The 26815-nt window shown below is 41.9% G+C and overlaps 1 protein-coding gene across 1 annotated transcript in view; it reads left to right on the forward strand.

Moving 5' to 3' along the window:
- CFI (complement factor I) overlaps positions 1-26815 on the forward strand; it is a 204159-nt gene that overhangs the window by 32770 nt on the left and 144574 nt on the right. Inside the window, exon 2 of the mRNA XM_053703548.1 lies at positions 21833-22103. The gene's annotated coding sequence lies outside the window, so the exon portion shown is untranslated. The remainder of the gene's footprint in view (positions 1-21832; positions 22104-26815) is intronic.

The following is a 26815-nucleotide window of genomic DNA, read 5'->3' on the forward strand; positions in this document are numbered from 1 at the left end:
GGTCAGCAAGAAGTAAACTAGAAAGTTGCTTAAAATTGCATGCTCTATCTAAATCATAAAAGTTTAATTTTGACTAGACAATCCCTTTAAGTACAATAGCTGGATACTGGTATGGGGCAGATACCCCCTGAAGGGCTTGGGAGCAGGAACTGGAGACTGGCACTTGGTAGATATCCTCTGTAGAGCTACTGTACAGGAGCTGGATACAGGAACTTGACAGACATCCTCTGCAGAGCTTGGGTACAGGAGCTGGATACATGACCTATTGAGTCGTCCATTACCGGCCCCCCCACCTAACCACATCATTATTAACTTATCACTTTACCAATAAAAGAGCCATACACTTATATCGTGGTATAAAATTCTGGCCACAGCCTGTTTATTAATTTAACATAACTTAAATATCAACATAAATAAACGAAGTGCAATAATAAACAATAATAAACAATAACCCAACTCTCACTGCGCTAGCATCACTGTACATCCCTTTTATCTTAACCCGCCCCAAGGGGTTAAACCATCATCACCACTACCAGACCAGGCCGTCTTTTTCTCTGGACTTCGCAAGGCGCTAAGTCCGTTTCAACCACCTAATACCAGCTCCAAGGGACCCCGTGCCCAAGGAGCCAATTACCTAGCTCTCCCCACCCATTGGGAGGCTAACCACCAGCCACTTCTTGCCTTGGTCTGACAATTGATGATGCTAGCACACCGCCCAGCCCCTAGGCCGTGATATTTTCACAATCCTACGAACTTAACATTACATTGGGGAGGGAGGGAGGGACAATCTTCGGGAGCTGCTTCTGCGACCAGGTAAGTTCAGGAACTGCCCAGCCTCGCCCTGGCCTTTTCCTCCCATCCGGTCAACGGGCCCCTCCTCCTATGTCCCTTACGTTTCCGGGGCCCAACCATGACCTATTGAGTCGTCCATTACCGGCCCCCCCACCTAACCACATCATTATTAACTTATCACTTTACCAATAAAAGAGCCATACACTTATATCGTGGTATAAAATTCTGGCCACAGTCTGTTTATTAATTTAACATAACTGAAATATCAACATAAATAAACAAAGTGCAATAATAAACAATAACCCAACTCTCAATGCGCTAGCATCACTGTACATCCTTTTTATCTTAACCCGCCCCAAGGGGTTAAACCATCATCACCACTACCAGACCAGGCCATCTTTTTCTCTGGACTTCGCAAGGCGCTAAGTCCGTTCCAACCACCTAATACCAGCTCCAAGGGACCCCGTGCCCAAGGAGCCAATTACCTAGCTCTCCCCACCCATTGGGAGGCTAACCACCAGCCACTTCTTGCCTTGGTCTGACAATTGAAGATGCTAGCACACCGCCACAAACTGGGAAGCCACCTCTTCCCCAGTTCCGCCACCAATCACAGCAGCAATTGGAGTCTTTCCCGAATGGCCAGAATGAAAAGCCGTACTCCGAATTCGTTCAGGTGAACTCCGTCCTATAGATAAAATTCCCCTTTTCCCACATCCTCTAAGTCCTCATGATGGACCACTGCCCCACTAATCTTCTTCATAAAAGCTGCAATCAATTTGTTCACTTTTCGTCTACTGTTATCCAACCTAATTTGATCCCATGCTGTTCTCCAATGTAAACACGGGACCATTGTGGACCAAACGCTCACTAATCCGGGAAATCATTCTCGTAATCTTGACATATCGCTTTTAATTCTCCTGACCAGTTCTTTTTGTGGCAGGGAACCCAGATCATTGCCACCAGCATGTATCACCAATACATCGGGACGGGTAAATTGTTTGGCATAACCGCCAACGGAAAACACGACTTGATCCCATCGCATGCCCCGAATCCCGAACCACCGGAGAACCGCTTTTTCTTTTGGTAAACCTAGCTGCAGGCCGTCTTCCCTGGACCCTGCCGCCCTTCGAGCCCAATAAATGAAAGAGTGGCCCACCAACCAGACCTGCAGCTGCGCTGAGACATATAGGGGGAGGGGGGGGGAGAAAAACATATGATTAGAGCAACAGATGAGGACGGACGTAAGTCCAGTCACACTTGGATGACCATCTATAACAACGTGTATTTTGTGGATCTCAACTGCGGTTTTGGTGGAATGTATGCCTTCTGCAAAGATACAGTGAGTGTCTTACAAAGTATCACTTGGATTAGGCAACAAGGTTACTATTGAATTCGTGTGACCTGAAGCAGTATTTCTAGTTCAGGTTAACTAATGAAGTAGGAACCAGTACTAATAGGTAAGAGCTTAACAAGAGCACTGTATTAGTTAATGCAGCAGTAGTATCTCTGTCAGTGATAAAAGTTCTTGTCTCTGGCTAGAGGAAGTCTGAATCTCTGAGATGCAGAGCTGCGTGAGCTGACAGGTTGCTGTGTCTCTGTAACGCTGAGTACTGTGGAGCGGGCCGAGCTGACAGGCTGCTGTGTCTCTGTAACGCTGAGTACTGTGGAGCGGGCCGAGCTGACAGGCTGCTGTAAGAATGAACACAGTAATGTTGGGGGCCTGAGCTAGTAGAAGCGGTGAGCGGATCCGCGCTGAAAGCAATCCTCCTTGCTTGTCTAAGGTTAAAGTCCCAATTATGTGAAAATCCGGTTAGCTGGGGAATTACCGGAGATGACCGCGAGTGCGGTTACAGATAGCGGCTGCAGCTGGGAGTGAATGGTTCCCAAAGGGGAGTTGTGAGTTATGGCGAATAGTAAACAGCTCAATTAAGTTGTATCCAGCAAGCAGGGAAATAATAATTATATCCTTTGAAGGAAATTCGAAGAGGCTTCTTGTAGTGAAGCAAAGTTCTTTAGGCAGGTAAACTTTCCTGAGAGATAGGAGAATTCCTTAAGGCTGCACTGTATGGCAGTTAGCAACTAACTGGAATAACAATACTGAAGCAAGGGAGAAGGGCGTGTCCAGGGTTTAAATAACCTTCTCAGGTAAGAGCAAAGGTAAATTTAAAGGGGCAGGAAGGAATTGGAATAAATCCATGACATATCCCCCTCCTCAAGGTAGCTGCCCCGCAGCTAGAAACCTCGGACGGTCCGGATTCCTCCTGTGGAACAAGGAGACCAATCTGGGAGCATGCACATTCGAGGAAGGTTCCCACGAATCCTCTTCGTCTGTGAAACCCTTCCAGTGGATAAGGTATTGCAGAACTCCTTTGTAGATACGTGAATCCTGTATAGATTCGACTTCGTATTCCTCATCAGATTCGAGCAATGTCTCGGGGGATGATACGTTGATGAACCGTCTGGTTTCACGGTAGGGCTTCAACAATGAAACGTGGAAAGTGGGATGTAATCGAGAATTCGATGGCAACTTCAAAGTTACAGCGTTCTGATTAACTATCCTTGCTATCGGATAGGGACCAATAAAAGCTGCGCTAAGCTTCTTGCTTGGAGTCTTAAGTTTGATGTTCTTTGTAGATAACCATACAAGATCACCAATGTTATATGAGGGTGGCTGACGTCTACGCAGATTATAGTAATGGCTTTGATAGTTTTGAGCTTCTTGTATCTGGTTTTTCAGTTCCAAGAAAAGATCCTGGAGGTTTTTAGTGAGGTCATCAAGGTTCGGACAATGTGAATCCATTCTAGGATGAAGTTGAAAAGTAGGATGATAAGCATAATTTGCGAAGAAAGGTGTTTTAAGGGTAGTAGAACTCGTGGAATTATTGTAGGCATATTCTGCCATAGCAAGGGTGAATGCCCACTGATCCTGTTGGTTGGAACAATAGGAACGTATATACTGTTCGAGCCATTGGTTTATTCTCTCCGTTTGGCCATTAGTTTGTGGGTGGAATGAAGAGGAAAACCGGAGTTCTACTTGCATACTGTTGCATAAATGTTTCCAAAACTGGGAGGTGAATTGACTTCCTCTGTCTGTTACAATAGCATCTGGGAGACCGTGTAATTTAACAATATTATTTAGGAATAACATGGCAAGTTCAGACGATGTGGGAAGCTTGTGGTATGGCAAGAAATGAGCCATTTTAGTCAGATGATCGACTACCACAAGTATGGTGTTATAACCGTTTGACAAGGGAAGTTCCACTATAAAGTCCATTCCTATGGTTTGCCAGGGACGGTCAGGAATCGGTAGAGGTAACAACAGCCCGAAAGGAGGTTTTCTTTCTGTTTTGGAAATGGTACAGACATGACAACTTTGTACATATTTTTTTACTGTTGATCTGATAGCGGGCCACCAGTAAGTCCGGGTGAGGAGATCATAGGTTTTATTGATTCCTAGATGTCCTGCCATAGGTGAGTCATGATGTTCTTTTAATAGGTTGTCACGAAGGGAGGGAGGAACATAAAGACGTCCGTGGTGGTAGTAGAGACCATCATGTCCTAAAATAAGATCCTCTTTGGGAATGGAAGGGTCTTCCTTCTGGAGAATTTGAAGAATATCAGGATAGGTTGGTGATAAAGCAATTATTTGATTAGCTGGTATGATGGTACTGGGAGCACTGAAAGATGGTGGTTTAGAATCTTTCCTGGAAAGTGCATCCGCTTTCCCATTTTTGCTACCAGGTCTGTAAGTAATATGAAAATCAAAACGAGAAAGGAATAAGCTCCATCTTAACTGTCGGGAGGATAAGGTCCGGTTGGTCAGAAGGTATTCTAGATTTTTGTGGTCTGTATATATTAAGATCGGATGTTTACTTCCCTCCAAAAGATGTCTCCAGTGTTCTAATGATACCTTGATGACTAATAACTCCTTTTCGCCTACGGGATAGTTGAATTCGGCAGGTGTCATTACTCTGGAGAAGTAGGCTACAGGGTGGAGTGGTTCTTCAGGAGTTTTACGTTGAGATAGAACGGAACCAATCGCATAATTGGATGCGTCAACTTCGAGTACATAATGAGAGTCTGGATCTGGAAATTTAAGAATGGGTGCTGTAGTGAAAGCATTCTTAAGATGATTAAAGATGGACTGGGTTTGTTCAGTCCAAAGGAACGGAGTATTGACACTGGTGAGGGTTGTTAAAGGTTTGGTTAGTGATGAATAATTTCTGATAAACTTTCTATAATAATTGGAAAAACCCAAAAATTTTTGGAGGTCCTTTTTAGAGGTAGGTGTAGGCCAATTCTTAATCGTTTCCACCTTGTCTTTCCGTTTTGCGTTCTCTCAACCTTCTATCTATCTGAATGCTGAGTGTGATTAAACCTTCCAAGGTCTTAGGAAGCTCAGTACGGGCAAGTTCATCTTTTAAAGAATCGTTTAGGCCAAGGCGGTACTGGTTCCTAAGAGCAATTTCACTCCACTCTGTATCTTTGCAGTATTGTTTGAACTCACTCAAGTACTCCTCAACATGTCTTTTCCCTTGTTTGAGGGATCTCATTTTAGTTTCAGCTGTGAGTTGAGTGTTGATGTCTTGATAGAGCATAGCCATTTCCTTGAAAAAATCATCGAGGGAAGTGAGTATTGGATGATCTTGTTCGAAAAAGGAATCTGCCCACTTGCGGGGTTCGCCCCTGAGAAATGATATAACAGTTAAAACCTTAACGCGTTCAGTTGCGTAGGTTTTTGGTTTTAAACTAAATAGCAAGTTACAGGAATTTTTAAATTGTGAGAACAAAGCCCTGTCACCATGGAATTTTTCGGGCATAGAGACTTGAGGTTCAGGGGGGGTCTCAGATGAAGGCGGCTTTCCTATGGAATCTTTGATTAAATTAGTAAGAGTCACATTCTGAACTTGTAGATCCCTGAGACCTTGACTGAGTTGGTCAACCCTCTGGGAAAGTGCATAAACAAATTGGGGTATCTCCGCTGGATCCATGTTAAAAGGGCTTCAGTATTCTATAACAACGTGTATTTTGTGGATCTCAACTGCGGTTTTGGTGGAATGTATGCCTTCTGCAAAGATACAGTGAGTGTCTTACAAAGTATCACTTGGATTAGGCAACAAGGTTACTATTGAATTCGTGTGACCTGAAGCAGTATTTCTAGTTCAGGTTAACTAATGAAGTAGGAACCAGTACTAATAGGTAAGAGCTTAACAAGAGCACTGTATTAGTTAATGCAGCAGTAGTATCTCTGTCAGTGATAAAAGTTCTTGTCTCTGGCTAGAGGAAGTCTGAATCTCTGAGATGCAGAGCTGCGTGAGCTGACAGGTTGCTGTGTCTCTGTAACGCTGAGTACTGTGGAGCGGGCCGAGCTGACAGGCTGCTGTGTCTCTGTAACGCTGAGTACTGTGGAGCGGGCCGAGCTGACAGGCTGCTGTAAGAATGAACACAGTAATGTTGGGGGCCTGAGCTAGTAGAAGCGGTGAGCGGATCCGCGCTGAAAGCAATCCTCCTTGCTTGTCTAAGGTTAAAGTCCCAATTATGTGAAAATCCGGTTAGCTGGGGAATTACCGGAGATGACCGCGAGTGCGGTTACAGATAGCGGCTGCAGCTGGGAGTGAATGGTTCCCAAAGGGGAGTTGTGAGTTATGGCGAATAGTAAACAGCTCAATTAAGTTGTATCCAGCAAGCAGGGAAATAATAATTATATCCTTTGAAGGAAATTCGAAGAGGCTTCTTGTAGTGAAGCAAAGTTCTTTAGGCAGGTAAACTTTCCTGAGAGATAGGAGAATTCCTTAAGGCTGCACTGTATGGCAGTTAGCAACTAACTGGAATAACAATACTGAAGCAAGGGAGAAGGGCGTGTCCAGGGTTTAAATAACCTTCTCAGGTAAGAGCAAAGGTAAATTTAAAGGGGCAGGAAGGAATTGGAATAAATCCATGACACCATCTCCGCACCCTTTTACCACCTCCTCCCCCAATCCCAGAGCGGCAGCCTCGGTTGCTGCGCCTATTCTAAAGGAATGTGAGCCAAATTCCCTCAGATTGAATCCCGCCGTGTCTAACGCCCTAGCTAAAACCGCCCGAAATTGATATTGCGATAAAGCCTTGTTGTTCTTATGCAACAGCAACGACCCTCCCACATTCGGTCTTATTGCCAAAAATTCTTGCAATGCCCTACAAGGACACAACTCCACTCCCGTGTGATACAACCTCACCGTTTTGCCCTTCCCTCCTTGATCGGTCTTTGACCGTCTTAAAAATATGGACACCACCCACTCCACCTTGCGCGCTCCTCGAGCAACTTATCAGTTCTGAAATCCGGAATGCTCCGAAAAAGGCCAAAGCAAAGGCCGTTTGAAAAAGTCTTGTCTCATACTCAGATGTACACACCGCCTTCAGTACTCTCCAAAGGTGTGACAACAGGGGAAAAGAAATCGGTCTTCTACTATCTGTCCCACTTCCCTTTTTTTTCAAACCCTTCAAAATCTGCTGGACACAAAACATTTTGGTGATATCAACCACCCCCATCAACTTAAATCGGAAGGCCAACGCCGTCAGCCGTTTTTCAATAGCGGAGGGAGATAAACCGCACCCCTTCCACTGCCATATACATCTCAACAAAAGGTCCTGACACCCTTGCTCACCCTCAGTGATTTCCTGCTGAACTAGCAAAGACTCCCACTCTCTCCAAATCTTTGCGTATGCTCTCCAAGAACTCGGGGCCAATGAAGATCCTACCACATCGGCCAATCCCCCGAGCCAAGGCTCCATAAATGTTCCGGAACTTCCTTCCCCCATTTGTCTGCCAACGGAGCCAGCTCCCGAAAACGCTGCCACTGAAAACGAGAGAGTGCGTCAGCGACCGAGTTCTGCACCCCCGGTATGTGTTTTGCCCTAACCAAGATGTTCAACCTCATACACTGCAGTACAAACACCCTCAACAGCCGGATCACCGCCGGAGAAGATGATGACAAACCATTAATTGCCGCCACGACACCCATGTTGTCAGTGAACAACAGGAGCGACTTGTCCCGCAGTTCAACGCTCCAAACAAACAAGGCTACCAAAATCGGAAAGAATTCTAGAAATACCAAGTTCGTTATCAACTCACTCTCAATCCATTCCGCTGGCCACGCTGCCGTGCACCATTCATTGCCAAAAATTGCACCAAAGCCTTTACTCCCTGCGGCATCCATCATTAGCCCAAGCTCTTCACCCGATATTCTGGGTGGCTGAATCAAAGCAGCCCCATTGAAATTTTCCAGAAAGACCTTCCATACCTTGAGATCTTTTTTAATGGGCGACGTCAGCCGTATGAAATGATGCTGGTGTTTAACGCCCGCTGTCGCCAATGATAACCTGCGACAGAACACCCTACCCACTGGGATGATACGGCATGCAAAGTTTAATTTGCCGATCAAGCACTGCATCTCCACTAGATGCACTTTCGAAGCTGACAAGAAACGTAAAATAACGTCTACTAGATCCTGCACCTTATCCGCAGGAAGCCTGCATTCCATCAACCTCGAGTCAATAGTGATGCCTAGAAAATTCAGCTTTGTCACTGGTCCCTCGGATTTTTCCATCGCAATGGGTACCCCAAAATCTTCCGCTACTTGGTAAAAAACATCTCGCAATACTTCGCAAACTGTGGTCCCCTCGGGACCCACAAATAGAAAATCGTCCAGGTAATGTACCACTGACGAAAATCCAGCCCGCACCTTGACCACCCACTCCACAAAGGTGCTAAAAACTCTCAAATAATGCACAAGAGATGGAGCACCCCATGGGTAGACACAGGTCAACAAACACCTTTCCTTCAAAACAGCAACCAAGAAACTTGTGCGAAATCGGGTGCACTGGTAGTAACCGAAAAGCTGATTCAATGTCAACTTTTGCCAACTGCGCTCCACATCCTGCAGCCTTGACCATAGCAACCGCTGAGTCAAATGAGGCATATTTTACCGATGCCAGCTCAGGTGGGATTCCATCATTCACCGAATTACCCTTCGGGAAGGATAAGTGATGTATCAGCCTAAATTTTCCAGGATCCTTCTTAGGGACCACTCCTAACGGAGATAGCCGTAATCCTGGAAACGGCAAGGAGTCAAAAGGCCCCGCCATCCTGCCCAGCTCCAATTCCTTACCCAATTTTTCTTTCACCACTTGCGGCCACTCCCTAGCCGATTTCAAATTCCCTGCAAAATGGTCAGAACCTCCAACCGATGGGATGATAAAACCAAACCTGAATCCATGTAATAACCTTGCCGCTTTCTCCCTGCAGCCCCAGCTACTGGCGTAACGACCTAGCCAGGGCTCCATCTTTTCCACCCTGATTGGGGACACCCCCTTCCTTAGGGAGCTCGGCTTTCCCCCCAACTTTTCCCTTCCTGAAACACTTCGCGAAGGCGTGGGCCCCACCACACCCCGAGCACTCGTGTCGGAACTTACAAGAAGTTCCCCATTTGCACTGCCCCTCATTGTATGCAAAGCAGAAACCTTTTCTGCCCGTGGACTGCGAGGTGGAAGTAGATGTGGCCGGACTGCCGGCCCCCGACCGAAAGGACTGCACCGATCTTAATGGCGTCATGATTTTTAACCAAAGCCCCATGTCCCGGTCATCCCACCTCATAGTAGGCTTTACTGCCAGCCTCTGACGAAACTGTTCGTCGTATGTCCACCACGCCATACCCCCGTATGTGCACTTGGCTGCCGCGACCTCGTCTAGATAACAGAACATGGAAGCCCCTTGTTCCGGAAACCTCTCTGCCATAACACTAGCGTAAATCACGAAAGATTGAAACCAGTTTCTAAAAGGTTTTTGGTAGCTTCCTATATCGCTTCTTTCTCTCATCTTCCTCCTTTTTAACGCTGTCTTTTTTGGAATCATCCGCTACTTCAAAAGACTGCTCCAAAGGGAGCAAAGAGAACAATTCTATATATTCCCTGGACCAGATCCTGCCCCTAACCTCTTTTGTCAGGTGCAACCCTAACGGACCAATCGAGCATAGGCATGACCTAGCCATGGCTGTATCCGCCACTCGGAGCTCCGAGGGTTCAGCCCCCCCTTGCTGCGCTACCGAAGGTACATTCGTTAACATTGACACATTGCTGCCGACTGCGACAGTGGCTTGAGGCCCCACATTGGGCCTAGCCACGGCCGCCATAGTCTCTTCTGCCCCATTAGGGGCCCATGCCTTCTCAAGCGGCGGCTGTGGACTCGCGGGGACAGCTGAAGCCTCAACTGAATGCAAAAGCGCCCTCAAACCTTCCACCAACTGTATGGACACTTTATCGCTATTGGCCCCCGCCCCCCCCCCCAGCTGTGACAAAGAAAATTTCTCACCTGCTAACGCCGTCACCGCCGACGCCTCCGTCTGCGGTAATCCCCCACACTGTGATCGTCTCCCCACTGGGTCACGTTCTGTTGGAACTCTGCTCTCTTGATGAACCTGTAATATATCAAATGCATGATCCCTGGCAAATGGTACCGTATTGATTCTTGGTACTGCATCACTTAATCGTCTTATCGTGCTCACCCCCCCGCTCCCTGGCGACACCTTTTCCCACAATACTGTTTTGTGCCACGCTGCCTTTTCTTTGTCTGACTTCCCCTTCCAATGCTGGCCTTATTGGCCGTACCTCCCCTTTGCCCAAGAGACCTCTTCCCCAAAACTCTACTCTTAACCGCCTCTTCAACCTGGTGTAAAACATGCCCCTCCCTTTCCCTTACCCCCCTGCCCCTTTTTGTGTAGCCACCTACCACTCTTATCCCCGAGGGCTGTTCTCTGGGCGCGTCTTCGCCCGTGTCCAGCTGTATGGTGTCCGTCCATGATTCTGCTAGGCGGAAAGGCTCGTCCTCACCGCCGTCCCGGTATTCTCTACCTTGTAACCTGGACACTGTTGCATCTGTTAGAGACATAACTTGGTTAATACCCATATCCAACCTTCTCCCGTTTGTTTGCCCCACATTTTGCCCAACACCAGTTCCCTCGTGTAAATTAATTTCCCTGCCCTGTTCCTGTCTACCTGTTTTGTTTCTATCCCCCCTAAGGTCTGGGGACGGGGGGATCGCGTCCTCCCCTTCTGAAGAGCTAGGGAATTCTTCTATGAGTACTGGGTCGTTATAAACACTAGGGGGGCTTTTACTTTGCTGCCCCTCCCTCTCGCGCCCCCTTTTTGGGGCCGGGATTGCTGACCTGCTGCCGAGCCCACCCCCCTGCCTCCCCTTCTGGCCCTCTCCCTTCCAACATGACCATCCCCATTATTGTTCTCCTCCTCGCCCTCCCAGTTGTCATGGAATAATACTGGGCTTCCCCCCCTCCCTCCGCTTTCCATAACGCCATCTGCCTTCTTTGTCACCTGCCTTCTTTTGCTCTGCCTGCTGTGTCACCCCTTGCCTCATGTGGCTGCACTCTCCCTACCTCTTCCTCGTAAGCAGCCGTGAACACCCTGAGCAGCCCCGCCCTATTCTCCCCCCGCTGGATAACTTCCCCGCTAGCCTCTAAGCGTTCCCGATGCGGACCCGCCCATATGTCCTCCCCCCCAAAGCCCCCTTTCTTATTTGTAATGCTGGCCCCGTCGGGCCGTGTTGGCTATTTCCAATATTCTTTTCCCGCCTGTGGCCATGTGCGCCCGCTATGTCCCCCTCCTCCTGGCTACCTTCCTCATTACCCCCATTCTCTATCCTATTGTGATCACTCCTTATCCCTTTTCCCGCCACGGCATTATCTCCCCCTGATAACGAAGGCCCTACTGGGCCGTTAGCGTGCCCCTTTGCCGTACCTCTTGAGGGCCTGCGGCCTTGTTCCTCCGCCTCTACTACGAACCGCTGTGCGTCCCCCACTGCCCTCGCCTCCTGTGCTACCGCCACACTCCCCTACTTCTTACCCGGTCTCGCCTCCCTGCTTGGACTCCGCCTGCATCGAGTACCTTGAGGCCTCTGCTCCGGGCTGAGCTGATTGGGAGGCCGTGTCCATCGCACCGGTCTGGATTTTGGAGCCGCCGCGTCCTCCTCCATTCCGTCTTCTTCGCCGCACAGCATCCTGTCGATCCGATCCTGAATCCACGAAGAGCCTTTCTCCGCCGCTGCTGACCGGATCCTCGCCAACAAGTCTTCGATCTCCATCTTCGTTCACCGCGATTTCTTCTGCCGGACAATCTTTGGGAGCTGCTTCTGTGACCAGGTAAGTTCAGGAACTGCCCAACCTCGCCCTGGTCTCGCACGTCACTTCCTTTCTTGAGCTCCGCCCACCGACCGGGGCCTTCTCCTCCCATCCGGTCAACGGGCCCCTCCTCCTACGTCCCTTACGTTTCCGGGGCCCCACACAGACACCTTCTGCAGAGCTTTGGTGCAGTAGCTGAGGAGGTAACTGTCTGCAGCTGGCAGACAGGTGGAGCTAAAGAGCACAACCAATGCAGGCAACAGGTGTCCCAAAGCACAAGCTAAAGATTTCTGGTTGCACAGAGACAGGGCTATAGGAATCAGGAGTCCCAGGTTCAATGTCAGACAGGGCCGTGATAGATGGAGTACAAAAGACTGATATTTACAAGAAAAAGACATATAAGAATGGTTTATTACACTATACTAGTGCACACCATCCATCCTTAATGAAATCATTGCCAAGGAGTCAATGAGTGAGAATGAAACATATCATTTCTAAAAAGAATTTGTCTGAAAAACAATTAGAGGAAATGAGTAGGAAGTTTGAGTTGAGGGACTACCCATCTGATATGATAAGAGATGAGATTGTAGGCATTAAAAAAAACATAGTAGAGGTTTAGAAAGAATATAGAGCAACAGAGGATTGTATTTGTATCAGAGTATAATTAATTTAGTGACAGGATACAGGGAATAATTGGAAAATATTGGTTTGTGCTACAGGATTGTCACCCCAATGTTCCAACTTTTAAGCATACCCCTATGCCTCAATATAAGAGAGGGACTAATTTAAAAGATGAGTTGGTAAGGGCAGATATAGGTAGCCAACAGAAACAGGGTCAACGTTATATTACTAAAAAGAATTTGAGTTGCTACCCTTACCTAGGATGCATTAATTGCAATAATATGACCAAAGGCTCAATTTTTTGCACCCGTTGACAGCGAAGAAATTTAACATCATTTGATATTATACATGTAACACTAGTTATGCAATATATTTAATTAAATGTCCGTGTGGGTGGGTCTATGTAGGTGAGAACACCCAGAGAGCCAGAGATAGGATTACACAACACAAATCGAATATTAGATGTAAAAATATTTCTGCCCCTATCTCCAACCATTTTTTTTATTTTTGGTCATACTGTTACACAATTGAAATGCCAAATTATTGACCATATCCCCATATCTAAAAGAGGGAGGCAATGTGGATCTATAAATTGGAAATAGTATTTTCAAAGTGTATGAATCGTGAGCTGGATTTAAAGGGCTAGAAAGGTCAAAAATGAAATGTGCATGTGTGCATTTAAATTTAAAATATAAACATTTTTGCAATATACTCTCTCTGAGAAGGTGTAGTGTTTGAATACTGGTGTATGGGCCCTCACAGGATATGTGAGTATGCCGCAGAAAAACAGTAATAATCTTTACTTGAAACATTTTTGCTGATAGAAGTATATTGCAAACATACTTATATTTAAAATGTAACGCCACTCATGCACATTTCATTTTTCTCTTTTCTATCCCTTTAATTCTTTTTCTGTGAATAAAATACAAGATAGATGAATACATTATTTTATATTCATGTTCTGTAAATAATTGTAGCCAAGTGCACAGAGTAGATATAAACAGTTATTTTATTTTTGTTACTTTGTAAAATAATGTGTGGAAGTAATATAAATTTAGTATGACCACTAGGTGTCACTCTTTTCACATGAATGGTAAATTCAGTAAAGAGTTAAAGGGACAGTCTAGGCCAAAATAAACTTTCATGATTCAGATAGAGCATGTAATTTTAAAAAATTTTCCAATTTACTTTTATTACCAATTTTGCTTTGTTCTCTTGGTATTCTTAGTTGAAAGCATTTTAACAGTTTTTCACCACTAGAGGGTGTTAGTTCATGTATTTCATATAGATAACACTGTGCTCGTGCACGTGAAGTTATCTGGGAGCAGGCACTGATTGGCTAGACTGCAAGTCTGTCAAAAGAACTGAAATAAAGGGGCAGTTTGTAGAGGCTTAGATACAAGATAATCACAGAGGTTAACTTAAAAGTATATTATTATAACTGTGTTGGTTATGCAAAACTGGGGAATGGGTAATATAGGGATTATCTATCTTTTAAAACAATAGCAATTCTGGTGTAGACTGTCCCTTTAATGGTTAATGAATTACACCTGTAGTGGGAGTATGTATAAAACAGTGCGATGGCTTAGTAAATGTGATAACATTAAGGGCAAAAAACCCGGAACATTGTTATTGTACTTTGCTTCCTGGGACCCAATAAAGGATATTAAAGTATGACGGTGCTGCTGTACTTCTTTGGATGCTGTGATATGTGGAGGTTAAAGCAGCGGCTCTAACAGCTTGCATGTCAGGATAATACACAAGTGCTGGTAAAGACTGTTATTATCTAGATTAAAAAGTAAGGTATAGCGCATCTTCATTACAACTGATGGATTAAACTCCATCTAAAATATCACTTACATTACGGAACTGTTTTTATTAATGGGAGAGTTTACCATCACTTTCAATTTGAATTTCATGTCCCTTTCAAATATGAATTTTAGCATTCCTTTGACAGAAAATTTTGAGTGACTGAATAAATGTCAAGGGGAATGTTTCTACCAGTCTAGGGCCCCATTACATATGCAGCGTCGCCCGCAAAAGCCGGTGACGCCGTTTTTTGCGCGTTTTTGCTATCCTATATACAGCGCTGCATATAAATGCGGCACGTATATTTCACCCGTCGCTCGCAATTTTTACTCCCATAAGCTAACATGGGACTGCGTCGTAAATCGGTATCCAATATCCAGCGCAAGGCCTTACGTGGCGAAAATTGAGAAATCTTACTCCATTTTTACCTCACCATAAAAAGCAGCCGTAGCAGGCCTTGCGCTGAGTATGGGAGCACCGTAACTCCCTAAAATGCCTGCAAAATCAAACTAACACCTAACGCAATGTCTATCTACCTGTCAACCGCAATCCCCCACCGCAATAACTAATAAACTGTATTAACCCCTAAACCGCCATAGCCTACACCGCAATAATGAGATGAAACAAAAAGAGAAGGCGCCACCATAGTGCAGGGTCAAAGATATCAGTTATTCTCTCCACTCCAAAAGCCCGTACTTACAGGAATCAAAAGCACTAATAAAGTGCTATATGCGCATTCTGGGTTCTCACAGTCACCCAGCTGACTGCTCCAAAGTGTATTGGTACAGCTCCTCCGGTTCCTCTGGATCAATTTCCCTCTGTATCCAACCAGGTTAGGAATCTAGAGCTTAGTATGGCCGCAAACTCCTCTGTATGTCAGTAAAAAATATCTGACAAACGCATGTGCGGTGTATAAAAAGATAATGTTGAAACCGCAATTACCTCTGTAAGTCAGTTGAATCTGACGAACACAAATGCGGTAAATATTTAAAATGTATAAAAAGTCTGTGGCAAGTCTGATAATACTAAAATATATAAGACTTTATTAAAATCAAAGTAGTCACGGCGTTTCACGGTATCACACCGTTTTATCAAGACACAAATGTTCATATTTATATCACTGTATTTGACAGTTCTATATATATTTTTTGTTTGTTTAGGATTTTGATCAAGTGATAGAAGGTTTCACATAAGTGTTTTACATCACTGATGATATTATAATTTATTCACTATTTCAATTGGAATAATAAGAATCACCTCGGATAGCACATATCTGGTTTTATAGTGAATATATAATTTTACACCACAATCAGGTGTACACGATCACATATTGTTGTATTAATATTTTTTCACCTATAATCACATGTTAGGCGCATCCGATTTCACACCGCAATAAACCTATTCTAGTATTAACCCCTAAACCGCCATAGCCCACATAGCCTATTAAATGTATTAACCCCTAATCTGCCACCGCCATCGTCGCCGCCACTATATTAAATTTATTAACCCCTATACCTAAGTCTAACCCTAACACCCCCCTAACTTAATTATTATTTAAATAAATCTAAATAAAATTACTATTATTAAAGTGCCAGTAAACATTAATGTATTAGATGTCATCTAAAAATTTTTTTAATGAAAAATACATATTGAAAGTTCATTATTATTTTTTTAGAGAAACGTAATGCTTAATTTTTAAAGTATAAGCTTGAGATCAAACCTGTCAATCAAATACTCTGACCCGCCCCCCTTGCTTCCGTGATTTCAAACTCTTGTGCTCTAGTGTTTGACAGCGCGTTCTAGCTGTCAGAGAGAGCTAGAGGAGCTGCAGATGTACTAAAAAGTCTCTACTTTGACACCAAGCTGTCATCCAAATTGTGAAGCGTTCTGCTTTGAGATTTACATGCCAGCTGGTTTTAGATGTAATATGGCATTCTGATGTAGAGCAAGCTAGCGGCAATGCTGAAACGGGAGGAAATGGAAATCTTGTGACATTTCCATGTAAAGAAGTTACAGGAACTTGTTCAGCTCTACAAGATGTTTTAATGAAAGTTTTAGGGATCTCCACATAATGATCTTGTTTCTTTGCACTGCTCAGCCGAAGTGAAATTTTCGGCAGTAGCCAAACAAGTGCGCATGCGCAAGGGGATCTGGCTGTGTGAGGACTCAACCGGCACGGGCATCTCTAGCAACTCTATGGCCCGACCGATTCATAGAGGTAAGAGGATGTGGCAGGGCCTCAGAGAAGCTCATTCAGCTAGGGGGCAGTCATAACAAGAGGCAGAATGATAGATTAAAATATAGATATGTGCTAAATAATAAGTGTTTAAAAGTTTAGAAGAAAGGAATGTGAAATATACATTTTGAATAGAAAAGGTTTTTTTTTTATATTTACTGTCCCTTTAACTAAAGTATTCCTATTTAAAACTAAATACTTACCTATAAAATAAACGCTAAGATAGCTACAATATAACTAATAATTACATTATAGCTATTTTAGGATTTATTTTTATTCTACAGGCAACTTTGTATTTATCTTAACTAGGTACAATAGTTATTAAATAGTTAATAACTATTTAATATCTACCTAGTTAAAATAATTACAAATTTACCTGTAAAATATATCCTAACCTAAGCTACAATTACACCTAACACTACAATATAATTAAATTAATTAAATTAATTAACTACAATTAGCTAAAATTAAATACAATAAAATAAACTATAGTACAAAAAACCCCACTAAATTACAGAAAATAAAAAAAAATTACAAGAAGTTTAAACTAATTACACCTAATCTAATCCCCCTAATAAAATAAAAAGCCCAACAAAATAATAAAATGCCCTACCCTATACTAAATTACAAATAGCCCTTAAAAGGCTAGGACAAGGTATTAGATGGGTGGCCTCTCACCTGTACGTCTTGAACTCTTGATTTTTAGCTTTAACTTTATGCACCTCTAAGTAGTATGTTCCATAACCGCACTATTTCTTGCCATGTAGTGCTCCAGACACCTATCTATGTATCTCTTCAACAAAGAATGCCATGAGAACAAAAGCAAATTTGACAATAGAAGTAAATTGGATACGTTTTTATTTTAATTGTATGCTTTGTCTAAATCATAAAATAAAAGTTCTCTGTTTCATATCTCTTTAAAGGGATATTAAACAGTGGCAAAAATGCATATGTTAAATCAAAGTAAAGATAAAAAGGAACAGATTGCGTTAAAAAAAAAAACTTACTTGATTTCTTGAAAACTTAGCACTTTTATATTCTCAGTGTAGCCACTGCCCCCATTGTGATAAGAGTGGAGACTGGGCATGAGCAAATCTGACTGCCTGTTATCTAGTCTATTCACTATCCTAGAAGTTTTACATCAGGCTAAGATAAAACTTTTGGCAAATGCCTCCTCCTCCTTGTAGAGCTGTTACATGAAGTAATGGACACTGCAAACATGTAGTGAAACTGATTGCTTAACATCCCTTTAAGCAGATACATGTTTATGCATTTGAAACAGCCTGAATATCTGCAACATTTGTTATGCATTAGTTGCAGTGTCAAAATTTGTATCTCAGCACAGCAGGTTTGCAATCAAGTTTGTGAGTGGGGTAGTAAGTGAGTGGGGATAACTAGAGGGGCCAGTAAGTGGGAAGGTAGTAAAGGATGGGGTGGTGCAATAGAGATTCATTGATCTGTGGGTTAGGTACAGGGGTCACAAATTAATGTGTGAAAATGAGAAGGGGCATATAGTAAGTTTGGATAGGCAGAGAGGTAAGTGTGTGGGAGAGGATCAGTGGAGGTAAGTGTGTGGGAGAGGATCAGTGGAGGTAAGTGTGTGGAAAAGGGAAGGTAGAGGGGTTAGTGGGTAGGAGTGTGTGAGTGTATTTGGGGAAGTACACAGGCTAAGTGAATGAGGGGCAGATATAGAGGAAGAGTGAATACTCTGGGTTAGGTATAGGGTAACAGTTTGGCGGTAGTCAGGTTACAAGCATTTGATTTGAGGAGTTTGGTTGAGTGAGATGTATATGTATAGTGCAGTGAAGGCTGGAGCTTAGTGAGTGGGTTGGGACATGTACATGAATTAGTGTACCTAGCTGGCAAGATGCAAAGGAATTTGTGAGTAAAGCTTTAAAAGTATGGAGGGGGGCATCTAAAGTTGGTCAGGTTGTTAACAGGGCAGGCAGAGGGTAAGGGCAGGGAGGGTAGTAGGGAAGTGGACTGGAGCAGTTAGAGAAGTATATTGGTGTAGTTAAAGTCAGTGTAAGGGGTTAATGCATGTGTATCAAAGAAATGGGCAGGTGAATGAGTGCATTTACGACCTAAGTAATGGAATGGTCATTGAGCGAGTCAGGCAGATAGTGGCAAATGTGTTGGGGTTAGAGGAGGCATTTTAGGTCTTCACTAAGTTTTTTGTTGTTTACATATAAAGAAACCTGGTCATCACACCAAACTTAATGTACTTTACAAGCAATATGAGTCCTCTGCTGTAGCTGTGTTGCATGCTCAAAGGATCCAGCCACACTGAAATGTTTTAGGTGAGGCAGGCAGCAGCTTGTTGTGGCTAGTGGGGGCACTCATGGGGGATTTAGGGGCTCCAAATCAGAGTGCTAGGGCCTAATTTTAAGGTGCCCTGGTGCACTGGTTTGTCAAGCCCTGTCTTACACAATCTTTCAGTTGTATCCATATGTGAATACTTTATGTACATATTTGTATGTGAATTTATATTTTTGTCTCAGAAGGTTTATATCTTTGTGCAAATGTACCTGCATTTTTGCTATGAACACTTCTGTCTGTGTATAAATTAGATCCAGTTTTGAAGTAGTCATTCTATCACCACACATGTCAGGACAAAAAACATATATAGTACTTAAAGGGATATGAAACAGTGCTCGTTTTGTAAAAAAAAACAAATATGTTAAATCAAAGTAAACATATAAAAAAAGCAGATTGTGTTAAAAACATGAAAAAAACAGCCAACTTATTTTCTTGCAAAATTAGTACTCAGAACTAGTTTCACTGTCAGATGATTTTATGCAGAAGTCCTCTAGCATGAGCAACAAACTGAGTGGAGCTATTGAAGGTGTCTAGTAGCAACAACTTTAAAGGTTAAGCTACACTACTCTTTTGGTTTCCTGCAGGACAGTCACCTTGTGGGGCAGTAACAGGAAAAAAAGGAACCCTACACAATGAACTTAAAAAAAAAAAAATTATTAGGTAAAACCTTTTTAAAATGATGAATAATACATTAGACTAAGGCTGGAAACTCTTGGATTTTATTATGGGATATTACAGCCTGAGTTCCTATTTGTATATGGTGAGCACTTTTCCTTTTAGTTTAGCTAGCTTTTTTTTGTTTTTGTGCATCTGTTTGTTTTTTCTTCCACAGGTACCTTTAGATTTTAGATATTCTTACTCTGAACCAGAAGTTTTAGATAAAACATTTTCCTCCCCTGGATAAAAGTGTTTTCCTCTCTCTTCTCTGGATCCTTCCACATTGGACCTCCACTTGATTGTTTTACTCTTTGTGACTCTTTGTGGACTGTATAGACTTTGGGACTATATCGTCGCTTTATACATGGGACGTCCCTTTATCTGAGCTCAGATTCATTAATATCATTCATTATTTTCTTTATTGTTCTTTTTTTTGTTATACCTTTATTTTGTCATATGTTTGACATATGTTTTTCACCGTTGCTTTTTAAATATTTTACTCTAGATTGTGAATAACTCTGCTAGATTGCCACATAGTTCTAGCAATCTTGTTCCATATATTCCTTGGATTAAAAATGTTTTTTATATACAACCTATGTTTTTATATATTCTTTATTGTCTGTATTTTTCACCCTATTTCTACGCTCCTTATTAATACAGTATTATGTGTTATTTCTACGCTTTTTAGTAATACAGTACTATGTGTTGTTTTTTGGCCATCATACACCCATATTGATAATTTCTTTGGGCCCAGCTTTTCCACCAGCACACTTAAAGGGACACTGAACCCAAATTTTTTCTTTCATGATTCGTATAGAGCATGCAATTTTAAGCAACTTTCTAATTTACTCCTATTATCAATTTTTCTTTGTTCTCTTGCTATGTTTATTTGAAAAAGAATGCATCTAAGCTATTTGTTTTGGTTCAGAACCTGGAAAGCACTTGTTCATTGGTGGATGAATGTATCCACCAATCAGCAAGAACAACCCAGGTTGTTCACCAAAAATGGGCAGGCATCTAAATTTACATTCTTGCATTTCAAATAAAGATACCAAGAGAATGAAGAAAAATTGATAATAGGAGTAAATTAGAAAGTTGCTTAAAATTGCATGCTCTATATGAATCATGAAAGAAAAAAATTAGGTTCAGTGTCCCTTTAAGCCCCCTTTGGGTGGCGCTCCTATATCCCCATAATTTAGTTAAATAAATAATCTCTTTCCAGTATGGTTGCCAGATGCCCTTCACAAAAAATACTGAGACCAGTGGGTGATTTGAGAAAGTGGTAGGTGGAGTCTAAATCATACCTCTCATCAGACCCTATGACACTTCTGCCCGTGTCAGCCCTATGGCAACATCAGACTGTTTTGCCTTTCAGCCCTTAGGACCATGTCCCTGAAATCCCTCACAATTACATTCCCATATCAGATCTCAGATCAGACCCATGATCTTAAAGAAATATGAAACCCAACAAATGTACAGTATTTTGTGATTCATACAGAGCATACCATTTAAAAAAAAAATCCAATTTATTTCTATTATCAAATTTAGTCCGTTCCCATGATATTCTGTGTTGAAGAGATACTTATGAAAGGTGTCCAGGAAATAGTTCTGCCATCAAGTGCTCTTGCAAATGGATAATATTCTTGCAAAACCTGCTGCCAAATAGTGACCCTGAAATGGGCAGGCTCCTAAGTATATGTCCCTGCTTTTCAACAAAAGATACCAAAAGAGGTAAATTAGAAAGTTATTTAAAATGCATGCACTATCTGAATCATGAAAGAAAAATGTTGGGTTTCATATCCCAAGTCAGCTTTATGTACACAAAAAACCACACCTATAGCCCTGTAGCCCATGGCACTTATATACTCACATATGACCTCAGATCACTCCCCAACAGCTATGTGTCTTGTTTTAAATATACACAATAGAAGTGAGGATCGTTCACTGTATTGACATGTACGTACTCTTTACAAGGCCGGTGGACACTGACTGTTAAAAGGGTCCAATCTTTATTATTCACAATTAAAACGTATACAAATTCATAGTCAGTGCACTCACAGTTACAGCAGGATGTGACCCAGCCAGCACGCCATCTTGTTTTATATATATTTTATGGGACAGAAATACAGAACTTTGATTAAATACTGAACACTTGGCAACCTTATTTGCAAGACAAGTTTCTGATGTTTATACTGTCGGTTAATATGTTTGTCCTGTGTATTATTTCTTCTAGGTTTTGGTGCCAAAAAATGTAGTAGATGAAAAAGTCATTAAGTGTTTAGAAAAAAAGTACACATCCAACTCCTGCTTTAAAGTCTTCTGTGCTCCATGGCAGCGGTGTGTGGATGGAAGATGTGTCTGTAAGCTGCCTTATCAATGCCCTCAAAATGGAACTACCTTTGTTTGCACTGAATCTGGAAGGCAATTTAAGAACTACTGTCATTTGAAGAGTGCTGAGTGTTCAAATCCACTCCACAAGTTTTCTTCAGCTGCTCCATGTAATGGTAAGATCAGGAACAATAATGTTCATTATATTAAAAAATATATATCCTGTATCAGTTCATTAAGAGTAGGGAAAGGGAAACCAATGAAACATGTTAAATGCAGCCTGAAATAAAGACAGACACAGTTTTTGTTTATCCAGTTGTAATTACTCAGTGCAACTTATAACATTCAAGTGAAATATATAACACCAACATGTCAGACAAAAATAAAGACAATTCAAAAACACAATCACTGAGTTGGAAAAAGGATCACCCCCTTGTGCCAGTATTTTGTTGAACCACCTTTTGCTTTAATTACAGCCTTTAGTCTGTTGGGATATGTCTCTACTAACTTTGCACATCTAGACTGTGAAATATTTGCCCACTCTTTGCAGAACTGCTCCAGTTCCATTACACTTGATGGTGACCGATTGTGGACTGCAGTCTTCAAGTCATGCCACAGATATCTGGAGTCTGGAGCCTAGGCCTTTTTCTTCTTCAACCACTATGTGGTCATTTTTGCTGTCATTGTCATGTTGGAAGGTAAACCTTCCCATTGACAACTTCCTGGCAGAGGGCAGCAGATTTTTCTCAAGAACTTGATGGTATTTTTCCCTATCCATTATTTCTTTTATCCTGACAAGTGCTCCAGTGCCTGCTGCAGATAAACACTCCTATAACAGGATATTACCACCTCCATGCTTTACTGTAGGTATGGTGTTATTTGGATGGTGAGCTGTATTGGATTTCTTCCAGACATATCGTTGGGTGTTGAGGCCAAATAATTCAATTTTAGTACTCATCTGACCATAACACCTTATTCCATGTGGCCTCAGAATCTCCTAGGTGTGTTTTCGCAAAGCTCAGTCGTAACTGCATGTGGCCTGTCTTGAGGAGTGGCTTTTTTTCTTCCAACCCTCCCATACAAGCCACATTTGTGGAGAATGTGTGATATTGTTGTCACATGCACACAATGACCACTCTTTGTCATAAATTCCTGCAACTGCTTCAGAGTTGCTGTGGGCCTCTTGGTAGCCTATCTGACCAGTTTCCTCCTGGCTCTTTCATCCAGTTTGGAGCGATGTCCTGATCCAGAGAGGGTCTTTGTTGTACCAAATACCTTCCACTTCTTAATAATAGACTTTACTGTGCTTCTAGGCATTGATAAAGCCTTTGATATTTTCTTGTATCCATCTCCTGACTTGTGCCTGTCCACAACTTTATCCTGGAGATCTTTTGATAGTGCCTTGCCACCCATAGTTGATTGTTTGCTTCAGTTGCTTTACCAGAGACTGAGATGCTCCAGGAAAGCTCTTTTCATTAATTAATTAGGACCTAGTGTTGATTGTTTGGCAGTTCTTGAGAAAGTCCCGTCTTTTCGGGACGAAACGAGTAGAACGAGCCGTACAATTATTTTATTTTAGCCCTGTGTTGTTGCTCTAGGTCCTCGTGTGCACTCCTGGAGGTTTCCTATTGGCACAGAGTCGAGGGTGTGTGTGCTCATCCTCTGACGTACCTTTCCGGGTCTGTGGAATTGATCTGGCCGTTATTGCGTTATCCAGGGAAAAGACGCCCAACGCTACAGCAAATTACTGCTATCCAATGAGCCTGGCATGAACTGAACTGACGTATTTGCAGAGGATTACACACATTTATGTGCCTGTATTTGTTGTTCTTCTTGTGAGTACATATATAGCATGTGTTGCTATTATTAAAGTCTGGCCCTACACTTGAATCGTGTTCTGAGCTTCTCTCCTTCTTTTATATCTAATAATGTAAAAAAGTTTCAGTACAGCAACATAAGGAGTAGAGTGCACGTGAAGACAGGGACTCTGCCAAGCTCCCCCAGTCACAACAGTATATACAAACTTGTCCACAGCACTGTCTTTCTTTAAAGGGACAGTATACACTTATTTTCATATAACTGCATGTAACAGACACTACTATAAAGAATAAGATGCACAGATACTGATATAAAAATCCAGTATAAAACTGTTTAAAAACTTACTTAGAAGCTGTCAGTTTGGCTCTGTTGAAAATGTAGCTGGAAAGCCCACTGCAAGTGGCAAATAAGACACTCCCCCCCTCCCCCTTCTTTTGCATATGAAAAGACCCTTTACACAAACAGGAGCAAGCTGGAGTAGGTAGTCGAGCGTATTCACATAAAACTTTGGGGCTTGGTTAGGAGTCTGAAAATCAGAGCAATGTTATTTAAAAATAAGCAAAACTATACATTTATTTAAAAATAAAACTTTATGGGCTATATAAATAGATCATCTACAAAACATTTATGCAAAGAAAAAATGAGTGTATAATGTCCCTTTAATCACTTTATTTTCTGTTAGGGTACAGACACAAAATAGCGACTCGTGATGTGAAGTTCGGTTCATCCTGATGAATCGGTTCTTTTCGGACGGTTCGATTAACTGAACCGGTTCATGAACCGATTCATCAGTTCACCTACTCTAATTAACCGGGATCTAATAGCACCAGCTCAAAGGGGGCACCCAGCAGGGTCACAGTAATGCGGTGGTATTCAGGGGTTCAAAGGGTTAACCTTGTAGTTATTTGGGAATCTGCCAGAAGGAATCGATGGTTTATTAAGAGAACACCGTATCGTTATAGTTAATGTAATTGGGACACTTTAATTCTGGGTTGTTGCTTTTCTATGACAAGGGCAGTTTAGAATGAGCGGGTTAATATGGCTGGAAGCATAACAATGATGGATGTATTATGTTGTAAATAGACGCGCGTTCTAATTGGAGGTGAAGTATAGCAGGGCTATTCCGTCTCCCCTATTCTAGCTGCATTGGTCCTGTGCGCTCCCAGCCATATTAACCCGCTCATTCTAAACTGTCCATGTCATAGAAAAGCAACAACCCAGAATTAAAGTGTCCCAATTACATTAACTATAACGCTACGGTGTTCTCTTAATAAACCATCGATTCCTTCTGGCAGATTCCCAAATAACTACAAGGTTAACCCTTTGAACCCCTGAATACCACCGCATTACTGTGACCCTGCAGAGTGCCCCCTTAGAGCTAGTGCTATTAGATCCCGGTTAATTAGAGCTGTGAAAGGATGAGTGCCGTGCTGTTGAATCAGTGTACTGAATCAGTGTACTGTGTACTGTTAACTCAGTGATTCATTAGCAACTGTGTGATTCATAGCAGAACCAGAGTTATAACACAGTTGCTAATGAATCACTGAGTTAACAGTACACAGTACACTGATGCAGTACACTGATTCAACAGCATGTAATATGATCCTAGAGTGAGGTCTCAGTGATTCATAGCAGAAGCAGAGTTATAACAGAGACCTCACTCTAGGATCATATTACATGCTGACTGAGCTGACTCAGGAACTGAACTGTTACAAACGAATCAGTTCAGTCTGGTGAACCGATTCATACAGTTCAGTAAAAAGAACCAGTTCAAATGAACGATTCGTTCATGAACTGCACATCACTAATAGCGACGTTTCGAGTGTTGCCACTCTTAATCATGCTGGTTACATAGTATCAAAATTCACTCTTTTAAAACCCTCAGTTTCGCACCAACCACTAAACATAGTGGCTCTGCTGCCATCTACTGACCAAAAATAGTAATTACACACAAAAAACATTCTTAGTAATTACATAATAAAATGTAACTCTATTATTAACATTTGTTTGCTTACACAGGAATGTTGATCTTACAAGATGCTTCTTTGACACTAAATATCACATCTTATTATACCAATCTCAAAAGATTACACATCAATTACCAAATTCATCATTTACAAAAATGTATTATTTGCAAAACAATTTATCATCTACAGGGAAATTCATTATCGAGAAAAGATTCATTGTTTGGTTAAAAAATTAATTATTTTAGAAAAATTCATTATTTGCAAATAACTCTTTAAGGTACCATTCTCTGCCCAAGAATTCCTTTATTGAAAAAAAATCATTTTTTGAAAAAAAATCATTTATTGAAAAAAATTCATTTATTGAAAAAAATTCATTAATTGAAAAAAATTCATTTGAAGAAAATTCATTTCTTGTAAATAATCACTTCCTTCTATAACAAGATTGATTCACTGTAAAATTAATTTTTACTAAAAGATCCTTTATATAATGTTTATAGATTTTTATAGAAGGATTTTTTACAGAATGACTTTTTTACAAATGTTTTTCATAAAAGATTGACCAGTCATACTCTCTATTAAGCCCGTTAGGTACCATACTCCCTAGTTCAAAAATCCAAAACATTTCCTTTTGTTTTAGGAGGTTTTCCCTGTTACTTCCATTTTCTCTAGTGTTAATTCTGCTCTTACAAATATCTCAATATTCCTTGATAAATTGTTACAATCAGAGGTTACTCAAATGTCATCATACTTGAGGGACACAGGAGATTATTTAAATAAAGCCAAGGGAGTATGGTACCTAACAGGCTTAATAGAGAGTATGACTGGTCAATCTTTTTATGAAAAACATTTTGTAAAAAATCATTCTGTAAAAAATCCTTCTATAAAAACACTTATATTAGACTATTAAAATGGTCTAGAGACCCCAAGACCCCTTTATTTGAATCCCCTCTTTACAATAATGACCCTATTTAGCTTTTAATAGCCAGGTGATCACTGTTGCCATAGTGATCATATAAATGAATAGATTTGCTTTTAGAAGGGGCTAATAGTCTGGGGCTGTTTGGTCTAGGCACCTTAGTAACAGTGAAGGGTTAACTCAATGC

This window comes from Bombina bombina, chromosome 2 (assembly GCF_027579735.1).
Source record: "Bombina bombina isolate aBomBom1 chromosome 2, aBomBom1.pri, whole genome shotgun sequence".
Classification (NCBI taxonomy): Eukaryota; Metazoa; Chordata; class Amphibia; order Anura; family Bombinatoridae; genus Bombina; species Bombina bombina.